The sequence below is a fragment of the Antedon mediterranea genome, chromosome 11 (genome assembly GCF_964355755.1).
Source record: "Antedon mediterranea chromosome 11, ecAntMedi1.1, whole genome shotgun sequence".
Lineage (NCBI taxonomy): Eukaryota > Metazoa > Echinodermata > Crinoidea > Comatulida > Antedonidae > Antedon > Antedon mediterranea.
In genome coordinates this window covers 12,101,369-12,118,413 of record NC_092680.1, presented here as the reverse complement: position 1 = coordinate 12,118,413, position 17,045 = coordinate 12,101,369, and the positions used below count along the sequence as shown (strand labels likewise).

At 30.8% G+C, this 17,045-nt stretch overlaps 2 long non-coding RNA genes across 2 annotated transcripts; both read left to right on the top strand.

The window, feature by feature from the left end:
• The first annotated feature begins 830 nt into the window (after positions 1–830).
• LOC140062287 (uncharacterized) lies at positions 831–1,598 on the top strand. Its single transcript, XR_011847466.1, has 2 exons — positions 831–1,014; positions 1,288–1,598. It is a non-coding gene; the product is annotated as an uncharacterized lncRNA (long non-coding RNA).
• A 6,442-nt stretch (positions 1,599–8,040) lies between these two features.
• On the top strand, positions 8,041–8,809 carry LOC140062380 (uncharacterized). Its single transcript, XR_011847478.1, has 2 exons — positions 8,041–8,225; positions 8,499–8,809. It is a non-coding gene; the product is annotated as an uncharacterized lncRNA (long non-coding RNA).
• The last annotated feature ends 8,236 nt before the right edge of the window (positions 8,810–17,045 follow it).

Here is a 17,045-nt window from a genome sequence, read left to right as displayed (position 1 = left end):
AATCTTTCTGGAGGTGTTCTAGGTGCACATCGGTAAAGGAAGGCAGTTCCAGACCAATCATTTTACCAGCCCGACGGATGAAAGTTTCAAGGCGTCCTTTATTCCCTCCGGTAACATTACCAGCCCAACAGGAGAGGCAATACGTCCAAACACTACATATAACGGATCTATAGAACGAAAATAACATCAAATCACAGGAGTTAAATTTATATAAAGTTCTCATACAATACATTCTGGGACTTAATTTTTTGCTGATGAAGTCTATATGGTCTCCCCAACTCAGTTTATCATTGAAAACAATTCCTAGATACTTGTACTGGTCAACAATTTCAATTTCTTTACCTTTGATAGTGATTGGTTGAAAATTAAATTTATGTTTAGTCCTAAAATCAATGATCATCTCCTTTGTTTTTGATGCATTTATTTGGAGATAATTATCGTCACAAAATTTAACAAATCTTTGTATTTCGCTACGATAATTTTCATCATTGTTTGAAACTAGTAGTAGTACTAGTAGCTAGTCTAGTAGTGGTAGTAGTACTAGGCCTAGTTGTAGGCCTGAGTGAGGGTTCACCCTGAGTGAGTAGCAGGCCTAGCTAATACTAATAGATACAACTTGTAAGCCTTATTAATAGTTATTGCCAACCTAGCTTTAAATAGGATTAGGCCTATAACATTCATCTGTGAGCATGGAGTAAGGAATAAGGTTTTAGCATGGAGGTATAAAAATAAAATATTTTATACCACCATGGTTTTATTGTGACTTGTGTGAATTTCGACACCACCAACTCGTCTTATTTTTAGTATAATACTATAATATTTAATAATAGTCTTTAATTTATCATTATTCATATCACTTTTCATTCATTTTAAAACATTTAATTTTCTTTTCTATGTAGAGTTTGTGATTAAAAAAAATTATACATAAGAGCAGCGAAACTCAAAAAGCGAAAACTTGTGAATGGCTGCCAAAAATAGAAAATAAGGTCACCACCAGGGCCAGGAGAGATTATGGTGCTTGGTTTTTCCTTCATGATTAATTAGATTTTAATGCTAATATAAATTTGTGAAAAGTGTAACTAGGCCTATACTGTACATCCAATAATGTAATTATTTTAGAGAAAATGACCAAATAATCTAAGTTAAATATTTTTTGGAATGTGTACTTTACAGTACTTAGTACCGTTATGTTGAAAATTCTTCCAAAGCAATAACGTTCAAACCAACATTCACACAATTAAACTTTTTATGTACATATTTTAATAAATAATGTCTTTCTTTTAATAGGTATTAACACACTTGAATGAACAATATGAGGAAGTAGTGGAAAATGGTGAAGAAATCAACACAAAATGTGGTAGCAACATTCACAATATTTATTTGAACGTTTCTTACTATGACACTTTAAAATGGATGAACAATCACAGAAGACAAGCTATTGCTGTAATGCCACAATCAACACATCAATTAATAGTTGAAAATAAATTGTCAACAATAATGCAGAAATTCAATGAAATATACTAGTAATTAACTCATTTTTTACTGTACTGTACTGTAAATCTTCACACATTAAAATTATGGTGATTTTATCTCATGTACTGTAGTAGTATTTTTTATTTATTTAATGCTGTATACAAATGTTATTGCTCTAATTATGAAAACTATACAACATTTTAAAAGCTGGAAAACAACCAACACATTTGCCTAATGCTTTATGATAGTCATCCAATATTTATCTTGTGTTCCACTACCGAGTCTACTGCCAGTTGCCTTTAAAATGCTGTATGGGTGTAACTTCTGTTCCAGTCTTCATTAGCTTAAGTCTATAAATTGAAAAACAATGATGTATAAATACAAAAGTCAAATAGAAAAGTTAAATATTTCACAATTTATTGCATACATATAATTATTATTTCTGTACATGAATCTGAAGTTTTCAATTTGGGGTACTAATGTACAGTAAGGAATCCCTGAAAAGTGCATCTCCTCCCTAAAAAAGGCCTATTCTAATTACTAGTGTTTTCGTTTTGGTTGCTATCAACAACAATCTATTCTACCATCAACTTCTTTGGTACTGTATGCTGATCATTTTCCAAATGTTCGTTTTTTGTCATCAGTTAGTCTTTTTTTAGACTTCAAAATTAATTCGAGCTCCAAATGTATATCAGTGGTACATCAACATAGTAGGCCTATTTCCTGTAGCTAGTTGTGGAGTGATGGCTTAGCTAGGTGAGTACGACATATAGGACCTAGCTAGGCCTCAAAGTGGGTTCCCGTCTACTTTTCTGACCCGATTATCTGCCTGCCTACAGCTGCTGCTACACTACACTACACAGTAGTAAACTACAGTACTAACTAGGCCTAGGCCCTACTAGATAGTAGAAGTAGGCTTATATTATAGCCCTAGCCTAGATAGCTAAGCCTATAACTATACGCCAAAAACTATTATAGGAGGATGTGTCATTCATCTAAAATAGAATTCTACTTACCAGCATGGAGTGGAGCTGTGGCTTGGTGGCTATGATGCTTGGCTACCAATCTAAGGGTCCTGGGTTCAAGTCCTGTCATATGTCAGGGTTTTTTTCTCATGAAAATTTACAACTCCACTCCCAAAGACTTAATAATAAGTCTTTGTTTATGTAGAGCATCTTGTGTTTGTCTTGTGAAATTATTAAATAGTTTATCCATCCTGTAATTGGCGGGTTACTCGCTGTTGGATGAGTATAAAATAAAAGAAGAAAAAAAAAAAAAAAAAGCAAATTAACGGCAGGGCTTTTTACATCATACGATCAGGGAAACCCCAGCACTTTCTTCTGTTCTTCGCACATGTTTGTTTACGTGGTGAACAGATCGGATCTCCCCTGTTTGGATACTCATTAACATATCATGCATATTTATGAGCTGTTAGCTAACCATCGTTATTTTGGAATTTCTGAACTTATGAGTTCGAAAAAATGGTAAACTTATTTTGATTTTTTATAAGCGAAATCAATATTTTTTTCGGATTTTTTTTTCGGCGAAAGTGAATAACTTTATTATAACTACAAAATGGTCTATTCAAAATTTGATTTTTTTCATCTTTATTTTTCATGTTTTGGGGGACAATACAACTTTAACCCCTAGGTTGATAACTAACAAAGAAATTATTGAAATTATGTTCTCACAATATATAGGTGTACTCTATCTACATATGCATACTGCTGTACTTGTTTTTAACCGCATAATGGCATTGAAAACAAGAATGTTTTATAATTATTATAGGTTATTTCCAAATATTAAAGGTCTGAAACAGAAACTAAATGTTACCAAACTATGTTTTTGAAAATCTCTATGATATAATATAATAATATGAACATAATATTAAATTATATTGATAATCATCATGTCCTTATAAATTCATTTATATTTCTTTTGTGTAATATAGTTCATATATTATGTATTAAATAAATTGGTATGGTATTGTTTATATTTAAGGAAAGTTTATATACTCTATTATTTTATGCCTACCAATATTAGTATTAATTGTTTATGTAACTATTTTGTCTAATTGCATTGATTTTTTGTATAGGCCAATGGCATTAATGTTTTTCTCAAAACAAATTAGCCTAATAATGCCATATTTTGACACATAATTCATTGATTTATGATATTCTGTACTTGTGTATGCATTACTAAAATAGTAGTTATTTTATTTCATTTATAATGTATGTATAAACATTTATTCAGGTTTTTTTTTACCTTTTTAAGTTTAAAAAATATTAAAATACCCATCAACCTTTGTGTTATTGTTACTATTATAATATTTTTTGCAGAAGATTGATTTCAATAAAAAAATTTAAAACATTTAATTTGACTTATACTGTACTATGTTAGTTCAGGAGATGAAGTGTTTGTTGGTAGAATCTGGTGTGTTTGAGGTTGGTGATGTGAGGTGTATTTTTGTGACTTTAAGACCTAAATTAGATGTTTTCTGAAGAAAAGAAGCGAATAGGCTTCCCAATAAAATAGTATGTAATAGTGTATATTAAAGTACATTGAATGAATTCGAGCGGAAAAATAACACACATAAAAAAACATTCATTTCCTTGTCGAAAAGCGCCCTCTCTAGTTTTCTATTAATTTATTAATAATTATTATTAATTAATTAGTAATATAAACATATTTCTAACATTTGATGCTCGAAGCTGATTCTACTCCAAACCAAGTTTCATACCTCCAAATTTCATCAACGTATTCAAAGCACTTCAATAAATATCACATTGATCATTAAAAATTAGGGTTATGGATAGAATTTTGCTTAAAACATATACAAAAAACATCGATAAAAAATAGTTTTCGTATTCAAAAACAATTGATACTTGGTATAAATGTTCAATATAGGTAGCTCCATCCATATTACAACAAAAAAATAACTATCGAGCCATATTACCGATTTTTTAAATTTACGTTTTTACAAAATGTACACTTATGAAAGACCATAGAATTCCAATGCATTTTTTAAACCTAATAACGATTTTGAAAAAAACAACCAACAAAAAACATTCATGAATGAAATTTTGTTTCTGTGAATAGAGCAACCTATATTGAACATATAAAAGAAGTTTCAAATGTTTTTAAATTCGAAAAGTATTTTTTATCGATGTTTTTTGTATATATTTTTCAGCAAAATTCTATCCATAACCCTAATTTTTAATGTTCAATGTGATATTTATTGAAGTGCTTTGAATACGTTGACGAAATTTGGAGGTATGACACCTTGTTAGGAGTAGAATCAGCTTCCAGCATTAATTGTTAAAAATAAGTTTATATTACTCATTAATTAATAATAATTATTAATAAATTAATAGAAACCTAGAGAGGGCGCGTTTCGACAAGGAAATGAATGATTTTTTATGTGTGTTATTTTTCCGCTCGAGTTTATTCAATGTAGTGTAGTGTAATATACACTGTTACATACTATTTTATTGGGAAGTAATTATTTTTGTGTGAATCTTCTTGGAGTTGTTTGAAAGCCTATCCACTTACTTCTTTTCTTCAGAAAACATCTAATTTAGGTCTTAAAGTGACAAAAATACACCTCACATCGCCAACCTCCAACACACCAGATTCTACAAACACACACTTCATCTCCTGAACTAACATAGTACAGTATAAATCAAATCAATTGTTTAAAATGTTTTTATTGAAATCAATCTGCCTCAAAAAATATTATAATAGTAACAATAACAGAAAGGTAGATAGGTATTTTAATAATTTTTAAACTTAAAAATGTAAAAAAAAACTGAATAAAAGTTTATACATACATTATAAATGAAATAAAATAACTACTATTTTAGTAATGCATACACAAGTACAGAATATCAGAAATTAATGAATTTTGTTTCTAAATATGGCATTATTAGGCTAATTTGATTTGAGAAAACATTAATGCCATTGGCCTATACAAAAAATCAATGCAATTAGACAATAGTTACATAAACAATTAATACTAATATTGGTAGGCATTAAATAATAGTGTATATAAACTTTCCTTAAATATAAACAGTATAGGGCCTTACCAATTTATTTAATACATCATATATGAACTATATTACACAAATGAAATATAAATGAATTTATAAGGACATGATGATTATCAAAAATAGTCAATATAATTTAATATTATGTTCATATTATTATATTATATCATAGAGATTTTCAAAAACATAGTTTGGTAACATTTAGTTTCTGTTTCAGACCTTTAATATTTGGAAATAACATAATAATTATAAAACATTGTTTTTTTTTAATGCCATTATGCGGTTAAAAACAAGTACAGCAGTATGCATATGTAGATACAGTACACATATATTGTGAGAACACAATTTCAATAATTTCTTTGTTAGTTATCAACCTAGGGGTTAAATTTTTAGGAAAACATTGGTTTATTTTTTATATAAATTATATGTGCAGAAATTCGTTCTTCTAGCCTCAGATCATTCCTGAAGTTAGACATAAATCACCCAAATTAGTATTAAGTAATTAAATGAATAGTAGATGAAGTACAGTACAAATACATGTTTCAGGAGGATACTTTATGTTAAAGGTGATAATTTTACCCCGATGAAATGTATTCAACTACCAGGTTGAAGTATGGTGGAAACACTACTATATGGCAAATTAAATGTACTCATATAGAACACAGTCAGTTCTACCAAGGTTAGAGGTGTGACACAATTTGAGATAAGTGGACACATGACTTTTTCAATAGTAAATTCACTACCAGCATTATAAATAAAATTTTAAAAAGATGAGAATGCAAGTAAATATCAGATTCATAGTCCTCATTATACACAATGATTTTCTACTATCACATATTAAAATATAAAACAATCATATAGCCTTTAATGAATTTACATGGAGGTCTATCCAAATAAATTTAAATAAAAGGGTCGTCTTCGTCTTCGTCTCCAGTTCGTGGAAATTGAAGTTAGCACTTTGAAAAAAAATTGGATCAAAAAAAAAATTATTTACCTTAGAAAATCGTAATTTAAAGTAAAAAATAGTCAACCGGAAGTCGGTTGGCTGGCAGCCAGCTGGCTTCCGGTTTACTTTAACCCTTGACCTGAATTAGCTTATGAATTATGCATATTGTATGATTCTTGTGCGTGTATGTGACCTCTAGGTCATCAGAAAAAAAATACGACGTGATATGGCGAGACGACGATGTGGGAAAGTTCTGTAGTTTAACAACAAAAAAAACAACTCCTACTTGAAGAAAAGACTATGGCTAGGCCCTAGCATATTGGTAAGTAAGAACTGTAGTTTCTATGGTGCAGCTTTGTTAGTTAGTATAGGAAGCCTAGCTAGCCCATTACAGCTGTACTGGCTATCTAGTGAGTGTACTATCCCCTATCTATTGGCTAGGCCTAGAGTAAGATAAGATAACTTTTATTGATCCTCAAAAAGGAAATTCATTGCTCGTCATAATAACAAAGAAAACACTATAAAAACAAATATAGCATAAAACCATTCATATAAAAACATCTAAAAAATTACAATATAAAATTATCTTCTTGACTTCCTGTTGTACTGGATGATACCGGAGGGAATAAAGGATTTAGCAAATCGATTTGTTTTCACACTGAGGAGCCTCAATCTACCACTTGGATTAAGTTGGTCTATAATCACTTTGTGGAGAGGATGAGAGGCATCCGACTCAATGCGTTCAAAATCTTTCTGGAGGTGTTCTAGGTGCACATCGGTAAAGGAAGGCAGTTCCAGACCAATCATTTTACCAGCCCGACGGATGAAAGTTTCAAGGCGTCCTTTATTCCCTCCGGTAACATTACCAGCCCAACAGGAGAGGCAATACGTCCAAACACTACATATAACGGATCTATAGAACGAAAATAACATCAAATCACAGGAGTTAAATTTATATAAAGTTCTCATACAATACATTCTGGGACTTAATTTTTTGCTGATGAAGTCTATATGGTCTCCCCAACTCAGTTTATCATTGAAAACAATTCCTAGATACTTGTACTGGTCAACAATTTCAATTTCTTTACCTTTGATAGTGATTGGTTGAAAATTAAATTTATGTTTAGTCCTAAAATCAATGATCATCTCCTTTGTTTTTGATGCATTTATTTGGAGATAATTATCGTCACAAAATTTAACAAATCTTTGTATTTCGCTACGATAATTTTCATCATTGTTTGAAACTAGTAGTAGTACTAGTAGCTAGTCTAGTAGTGGTAGTAGTACTAGGCCTAGTTGTAGGCCTGAGTGAGGGTTCACCCTGAGTGAGTAGCAGGCCTAGCTAATACTAATAGATACAACTTGTAAGCCTTATTAATAGTTATTGCCAACCTAGCTTTAAATAGGATTAGGCCTATAACATTCATCTGTGAGCATGGAGTAAGGAATAAGGTTTTAGCATGGAGGTATAAAAATAAAATATTTTATACCACCATGGTTTTATTGTGACTTGTGTGAATTTCGACACCACCAACTCGTCTTATTTTTAGTATAATACTATAATATTTAATAATAGTCTTTAATTTATCATTATTCATATCACTTTTCATTCATTTTAAAACATTTAATTTTCTTTTCTATGTAGAGTTTGTGATTAAAAAAAATTATACATAAGAGCAGCGAAACTCAAAAAGCGAAAACTTGTGAATGGCTGCCAAAAATAGAAAATAAGGTCACCACCAGGGCCAGGAGAGATTATGGTGCTTGGTTTTTCCTTCATGATTAATTAGATTTTAATGCTAATATAAATTTGTGAAAAGTGTAACTAGGCCTATACTGTACATCCAATAATGTAATTATTTTAGAGAAAATGACCAAATAATCTAAGTTAAATATTTTTTGGAATGTGTACTTTACAGTACTTAGTACCGTTATGTTGAAAATTCTTCCAAAGCAATAACGTTCAAACCAACATTCACACAATTAAACTTTTTATGTACATATTTTAATAAATAATGTCTTTCTTTTAATAGGTATTAACACACTTGAATGAACAATATGAGGAAGTAGTGGAAAATGGTGAAGAAATCAACACAAAATGTGGTAGCAACATTCACAATATTTATTTGAACGTTTCTTACTATGACACTTTAAAATGGATGAACAATCACAGAAGACAAGCTATTGCTGTAATGCCACAATCAACACATCAATTAATAGTTGAAAATAAATTGTCAACAATAATGCAGAAATTCAATGAAATATACTAGTAATTAACTCATTTTTTACTGTACTGTACTGTAAATCTTCACACATTAAAATTATGGTGATTTTATCTCATGTACTGTAGTAGTATTTTTTATTTATTTAATGCTGTATACAAATGTTATTGCTCTAATTATGAAAACTATACAACATTTTAAAAGCTGGAAAACAACCAACACATTTGCCTAATGCTTTATGATAGTCATCCAATATTTATCTTGTGTTCCACTACCGAGTCTACTGCCAGTTGCCTTTAAAATGCTGTATGGGTGTAACTTCTGTTCCAGTCTTCATTAGCTTAAGTCTATAAATTGAAAAACAATGATGTATAAATACAAAAGTCAAATAGAAAAGTTAAATATTTCACAATTTATTGCATACATATAATTATTATTTCTGTACATGAATCTGAAGTTTTCAATTTGGGGTACTAATGTACAGTAAGGAATCCCTGAAAAGTGCATCTCCTCCCTAAAAAAGGCCTATTCTAATTACTAGTGTTTTCGTTTTGGTTGCTATCAACAACAATCTATTCTACCATCAACTTCTTTGGTACTGTATGCTGATCATTTTCCAAATGTTCGTTTTTTGTCATCAGTTAGTCTTTTTTTAGACTTCAAAATTAATTCGAGCTCCAAATGTATATCAGTGGTACATCAACATAGTAGGCCTATTTCCTGTAGCTAGTTGTGGAGTGATGGCTTAGCTAGGTGAGTACGACATATAGGACCTAGCTAGGCCTCAAAGTGGGTTCCCGTCTACTTTTCTGACCCGATTATCTGCCTGCCTACAGCTGCTGCTACACTACACTACACAGTAGTAAACTACAGTACTAACTAGGCCTAGGCCCTACTAGATAGTAGAAGTAGGCTTATATTATAGCCCTAGCCTAGATAGATTCCATCATTTTAACAACAAAAAATATTCAAAATTTTCCTGCCAGTTTGCGTTCAAGAATACAACCTGCTTAGTTTTTAATACGAGTACTGCTTTCTATACACATAACTCTTCACTCATCTACTGGGTTGTGGCGTAACCGGTAATGCTCAGGTTTGAGTTCTCTCAGTAGTGGGTTCGAATCTCTAGGAATATTTTTTCTTTTTTTTTTTAATTGAAAAAAAATATTGTTTTTGATAGTGAGATATTTTTATGGTTGTAAATGTCATGCCTAACCAATTCGACCTTTTTAAAAATCAGAAATGAAGTTCCATAGCATTATTTTTCATTGATTGATTTATCCATTCATATAAATAGACTATTATCAGCTCTTCAGTCATCTACTGGTGTGTGGCGTAACGGGTAATGCTCAGGTTTGAGTGCTCTCAGCAGTGAGTTCGAACCTATACGGGTATTTTTTTTCTTTTTTTTTTCATTGAAAATAAATATTGTTTTTGAAAGTGAGATATTGTTATGGTTGTAAATGTCAGGCCTAAACAAGTGGACCTTTTTTAAAATCAGAAACAAAGTTGCATAACATTATTTTTCATTGATTGATCATTCATCTCATATAAATAGACTATTATCAGCTCTTCAGTCATCTACTGGTTTGTGGCGTAACGGGTAATGCTCAGGTTTGAGTGCTCTCAGCAGTGAGTTCGAACCTATACGGGTATTTTTTTTCTTTTTTTTTTCATTGAAAATAAATATTGTTTTTGAAAGTGAGATATTGTTATGGTTGTAAATGTCAGGCCTAAACAAGTGGACCTTTTTTAAAATCAGAAACAAAGTTGCATAACATTATTTTTCATTGATTGATCATTCATCTCATATAAATAGACTATTATCAGCTCTTCAGTCATCTACTGGTTTGTGGCGTAACGGGTAATGCTCAGGTTTGAGTGCTCTCAGCAGTGGGTTCGAACCTATACGGGTATTTTTTTTCTTTTTTTTTTAATTGAAAATAAATATTGTTTTTGAAAGTGAGATATTTTTATGGTTGTAAATGTCATGCCTAACCAAGTGGACCTTTTTTAAAATCAGAAACAAAGTTGCATAACATCATTTTACATTGATTGATCATTCATTTCATAGAAATAGACTATTATGATCTCTTCAGGCATCTACTGGTTTGTGTCGTAACCGGTAATGCTCAGGTTTGAGTTCTCTCAGTAGTTGGTTTGAACCTCTTGGGATATTTTTTTTATTTTTTTTTTTTATTGAAAATAAATATTGTTTTTGAAAGTGAGATATTTTGAGGGTTGTAAATGCCAGGCCTAAAGAAAAGGACCTTTTTTAAAATCAGAAACAAAGTTGCATAACATCATTTTACATTGATTAATTATTCATTTCATATAAATAGAGTATTATTAGCTCTTCAGTCATCTACTGGTTTGTGGCGTAGCGGGTAATGCTCAAGTTTGAGTGCTCGCAGTAGTGGGTTCGCACCTCTAAGGATATTTTTATTTATTTTTTTTTTAAATTGAAAATAAATATTGTTTTTGAAAGTGAGATATTTTGAGGGTTGTAAATGTCAGGCCTAAAGAAGTGGACCTTTTTTAAAATCAGAAACAAAGTTGCATGGCATTATTTTTCATTGATTGATCATTAATTTCATATTATCAGCTCTTCAGTAATCTACTGGTTTGTGGCGTAACGGGTAATACCCAGGTTCGAGTGCTCTCAGTAGCGGGTTCCAACTCTAGGGATATTGTTTTTTTTTTTCGTATTGAAAATAAATATTTTTTTTGAAAATGAGATATTTTGAAGGTAGTAAATGTCAGGCCTAAACAAACGGATCTTTTTTTCAATCAGAAACAAAGTTGCATGGCATTATTTTCCATTGATTGATCATTCATTTCATATAAATAGACTATTATCAGCCCTTCAGTCATCTACTGGTTTGTGGCGTAATGGGTAATACTCAGGTCTGAGTGCTCTCAGTAGTGGGTTCTAACCTCTAGGGATATTTTTTCTCTTTTTTTTTTAAATTGAAAATAAATATTTTTTTTTTAAATGAGATATTTTGAAGGTTGTAAATGTCAGGCCTAAACAAATGGATCTTTTTTAAAATCAGAAACAAAGTTGCATAGCATTATTTTCCATTGGTTGATCATTCATTTCATATAAATACACTATTATCAGCTCTTCAGTCATCTACTGGTTTGTGGCGTAACGGGTAATGCTCAGGTTTGAGTGCTCTCAGTAGTGCGTCGAACCTCTAGGGATATTTTTTTTCTTTTTTTTTAAATTGAAAATAAATATGGTTCAATTTCAAGTTCAAAAAACATTTATTTATTCAACAATGGCATTATACAATAATATAATTATAGGTGTGTACATAAGTGAAAACATAGTAATAAGCCATCATTTGGGGTCTTCTCTAGAAGAAAACAAGTTTCTTGTCTCGAGAAAGACCCAAGAAACAATACACATACATTTAAACTAATACAATTTACTACATAAAATAATAAATAAAAACAAAAACGATGAAATAAAAATACTTTCAGTGTACTACAATCATAATATTAAAATTAGTATAAAGAAATAAGATATTTTTTAAAATTTTTACGAAAAGTATAAAGAGATTTAAAATGCTTTAGTTTATCATCAAGATCATTCCAGATTCGCGGTCCTGAAACAGAAACAAAATATTCGGAAATTTTCAGTCTAAAAGGAGGTACATCAAGATGCGGAAATTTATTGTCGATACGTAAATAGTACTTGTGTGATTTTGTATGACTTAATAGATTAGACATTGTCACAGGGAGTTTGGTATTAAAGAATTGAAAAATAAAGGAAGCAATTTGTGTTGTAAATAGATCATGTAGACTAAGAATATTGAGTTTTTTAAGTAAAGGTTGGGAAGGGGCGAGATAGTGAGAGAAAGTAATAATACTGGCAGCACGTTTAATTTGTTTATTAAGTTTTTCTAAATTTGATGGGTAGTAGCCCAAATAATGTTGCAATAAAGAAGATGAGGTTGTATAAGGGTGTTATATAACAAGAGTAAGATATGTTGTGGAAAAAAGTGTCTTAATTTACAAAGGATGCCAATTACTTTAGATATCTTTTTAGATACATACGCTTGATGACTGGTCCATCTCAAGTATTCATGTAGATAAACTCCGAGGAATAGTACTTCGGGTTTACGTTCAATAATATTATTGTTAATGTAAATATTAAGATTAGAGAAATCAATTTGTCTTTGTTGAGTACGAAATAAAATGTAATTAGTTTTCTGTACATTAACAATAAGCTTATTTGAGATGAACCAGTCAGTCATTTTATTTAGTTCAGTGTTGACGGTGTTATATAAGACATTGATATCAGAATGAGAAAACAAAATCGTAGTATCATCAGCAAAGGATATGACTTTCAGAGTGTCACTTGATCTAGAAAGATCATTTACATAAATTAAAAATAGTAGTGGTCCTAAAACCGACCCTTGAGGCACTCCGCAATTTACAGCCTCCACTGATGATTTAAATGAGCCTAACGCAACATACTGTTTACGGTTTACTAAATAACTTTCAAACCAGTTTAATGCAATTCCTCTAATGCCATAATTAAATAATTTACCAAGAAGAATTTTATGATTAATGACATCAAAAGCTTTTGACAAGTCTATAAAAACAGAGAGTAAAAATTGTTTATTGTCAAGAGATGAGGTGATGTTGTTAACAAGATCCAGAATTGCATGGGATGTGGAATGGTTATGACGGAAGCCATATTGGTGAGTATAAAGAATGTTGAATTTAGTAAGGTAATCATAGAGTCGCTGGTGCATGAGTTTTTCTAAGATCTTGGAAAAAGCACTAAGAAGGGAGATAGGCCTGTAATTTTTAACTTGGCCCTTGTCACCTTTCTTAAAGATTGGGAAAACTTTAGCTATTTTTAATAAATTTGGAAATACACCAGATGAGAATGAACAGTTTATAGAGTAGGTAAGGTGGTCAATTATGTACGGCAGTATTTGTTTGATTGTACGTGAAGTGATATTATCGTCACCAGATCCTTTATTTGGATTTAAATTGTTGACAATAATTATTATTTCTTCTTTTGTAACAGGATTTATAAAAAAGGATTGAGAAATTGGATTTGGTAAATATGAGATTGGGTCAATATGAGGGTCAGGCATAGAATTATTTAAATTTGAACCAACTGTTGAAAAGTACTTATTAAATGAATCGCATATTTCTTTAGTTGATGTAATTGTTTCAAAACCGTTATTTATGAGGGATGGGAAATTGTTTTGATTTTCTGGTCTTAATACAGAATTTATTATAGCCCAGGTCTTTTTAAGGTTACATTTTACATTTTGAAATTTTGATATATAATGCATTCTTTTGGCGGTTCGACAGAGTTTAGTGTACATATTTTTATAATTTTTGTATATACTTTTATGTTGAATATCATGAGAATAAATATATTTTTTATAAAGTTTTTGTTTCTTTTTGCTACTTTTAATTAAGCCAGGTGTCATCCAAGACTGTTTTGCTTTCATTTTATTTGATACATTATATTTATTTTTAATATGTTTATTATGAATTTTATAGAATGTGTTAAGAAATTTATCAAAAGATACGGGTTGGTCACAATCGTAAACCTCAGACCAATTTTCCTCATCTAAGGCAAAACAACGTATCTGTTAAAAGTGGTAATAACTTTTGATCAAATGGTTTAAATGGTTTTTGAAAGTGAGATATTTTGAGGGTTGTAAATGTCAGGCCTAAACAAGTGGACATTTTTTTCAATCAGAAACAAAGTTGCATGGTATTATTTTTCATTGATTGATCATTCATTTCATATAAATACACTATTATCAGCTCTTCAGTCATCTACTGGTTTGTGGCGTAACGGGTAATGCTCAGGTTTGAGTGCTCTCAGTAGTGCGTCGAACCTCTAGGGATATTTTTTTTCTTTTTTTTTAAATTGAAAATAAATATGGTTTTTGAAAGTGAGATATTTTGAGGGTTGTAAATGTCAGGCCTAAACAAGTGGACATTTTTTTCAATCAGAAACAAAGTTGCATGGTATTATTTTTCATTGATTGATCATTCTTTTCATATAAATAGACTATTATGAGCTCGGCCGTTCCAATGCAAAACAACGTAACTACAAAATGTTGCTTTTCGATAAAAATTGAATTGAAGTTTGAGTGTTTGCATTTCAACAACAAATTATCGTAATGATGTGACATTTTGCATGAGTATATATAAATAATAATTATTATTAAATACAAAATGTTAAATAATTTAAACCATTTGATCAAAAGTTATTACCACTTTTAACAGATACGTTGTTTTGCCTTAGAAATGACGTGCATAGAATGAAAGTCATTTCTGAGGCAAAACAACGTAACTGCGATATTCTGTGGCAAAACAACGTAACTGTGGTCATTCCATGGCAAAACAACGTAACTGTGATGATTTTAAAAACAATGGATTGAAACTCTTTTTGAACAAAAGGGAAGGCTGCGATCATCTATGATGGCTAGGAACTAGGTTGGCTAAACAAAGAGTGCATTTGAATCTAGGCTTAGCCATTTGCATCTACTATTTATGATATAGACTTATTACATTATTATTTTATAGCCTACCTACTAGCCTGCTACTACAAGGCCTACGTACAACAATGCAAAGACGGCCGTCCTACTAGGCTAGGCATAGCCTTGTTTCAATGACAATACTGGTGTACTAGGCTAGATTAGGTAGGTCTGTAAAAATAATAGCCTAGCCTAGTTTCAAGCTTGCCTGAACTTTTTCGTAAATACAGTTAATTCTTAGAATAAATTTTAATACATTAAATTAGTTGTCTAGCGTAATAAGCCTAATATTGTTTAATATATCTTTTACTTTTAGTTAAGATCGTTGCTATGCCTATCGTCATGCATCAGTGGTTTCTGTCTCAAAATTACGTAACTTAGCTGATTGTGAGAATTTGAAGCGAAAATCGTAGACATTTCCGTGGCAGATCTGGTAGATACGTTGTTTTGCCTTGGAAAATACCAGAATTATTTGTTTTTTGCTTAAAGATACGTGGTACTATCTCTAAAATTAATGATCTCTGAAACCTGAAATTTTTACAGGTTGTTCATAAATTTGTAATAATTCCCCAAATGTAAAAATCTCAAAATTGACAAAAATGCGAGTTACGGCCGAGCTCTTCAGTCATCTATTGGTTTGTGGCGTAACGGGTAATGCTCAGGTTTGAGTGCTCTCAGCAGTGGGTTCGAACCTATACGGGTATTTTTTTTCTTTTTTTTTTATTTGAAAATAAATATTGTTTTTGAAAGTGAAATATTGTTATAGTTGTAAATGTCAGGCCTAAACAAGTAGACCTTTTTTAAAATCAGAAACAAAGTTGCATAACATTATTTTTCATTGATTGATCATTCATTTCATATAAAAAGACTATTATCAGCTCTTCACTCATCTACTGGGTTGTGGCGTAACCGGTAATACTCAGATTTGAGTTCTCTCAGTAGTGGGTTCGAATCTCTAGAAATTTTTTTTCTTTTTTTTTTAATTGAAAATAAATATTGTTTTTGATAGTGAGATATTTTTATGGTTGTAAATGTCATGCCTAACCAAGTCGACCTTTTTAAAAATCAGAAATGAAGTTGCATAACATTATTTTTCATTGATTGATCATCCATCAATATAAATAGACTATTATCAGCTCTTCAGTCATCTACTGGTTCGTGGCGTAACAGGTAATGCTCAGGTTTGAGTGCTCTCAGCAGTGGGTTCGAACCTATACGGGTATTTTTTTCTTTTTTTTTTCATTGAAAATAAATATTGTTTTTGAAAGTGAGATATTGTTATGGTTGTAAATGTCAGGCCTAAACAAGTGGACCTTTTTTAAAATCAGAAACAAAGTTGCATAACATTATTTTTCATTGATTGATCATTCATTTCATATAAATAAACTATTATCAGCTCTTCAGTCATCTACTGGGTTGTGGCGTAACCGGTAATGCTCAGGTTTGAGTTCTCTCAGTAGTGGGTTTGAACCTCTTGGGAAATGTTTTATTTTTTTTTTAATTGAAAATAAATATTGTTTTTGAAAGTGAGATATTTTGAGGGTTGTAAATGTCAGGCCTAACCAAGTGGACCTTTTTTAAAATCAGAAACAAAGTTGCATAGCATTATTTTTCATTGATTGATCATTCATTTCATATAAATAGACTATTATCAGCTCTTCACTCATCTACTGGGTTGTGGCGTAACCGGTAATGCTCAGGTTTGAGTTCTCTCAGTAGTGGGTTCGAATCTCTAGAAATTTTTTTTCTTTTTTTTTTTAATTGAAAATAAATATTGTTTTTGATAGTGAGATATTTTTATGGTTGTAAATGTCATGCCTAACCAAGTCGA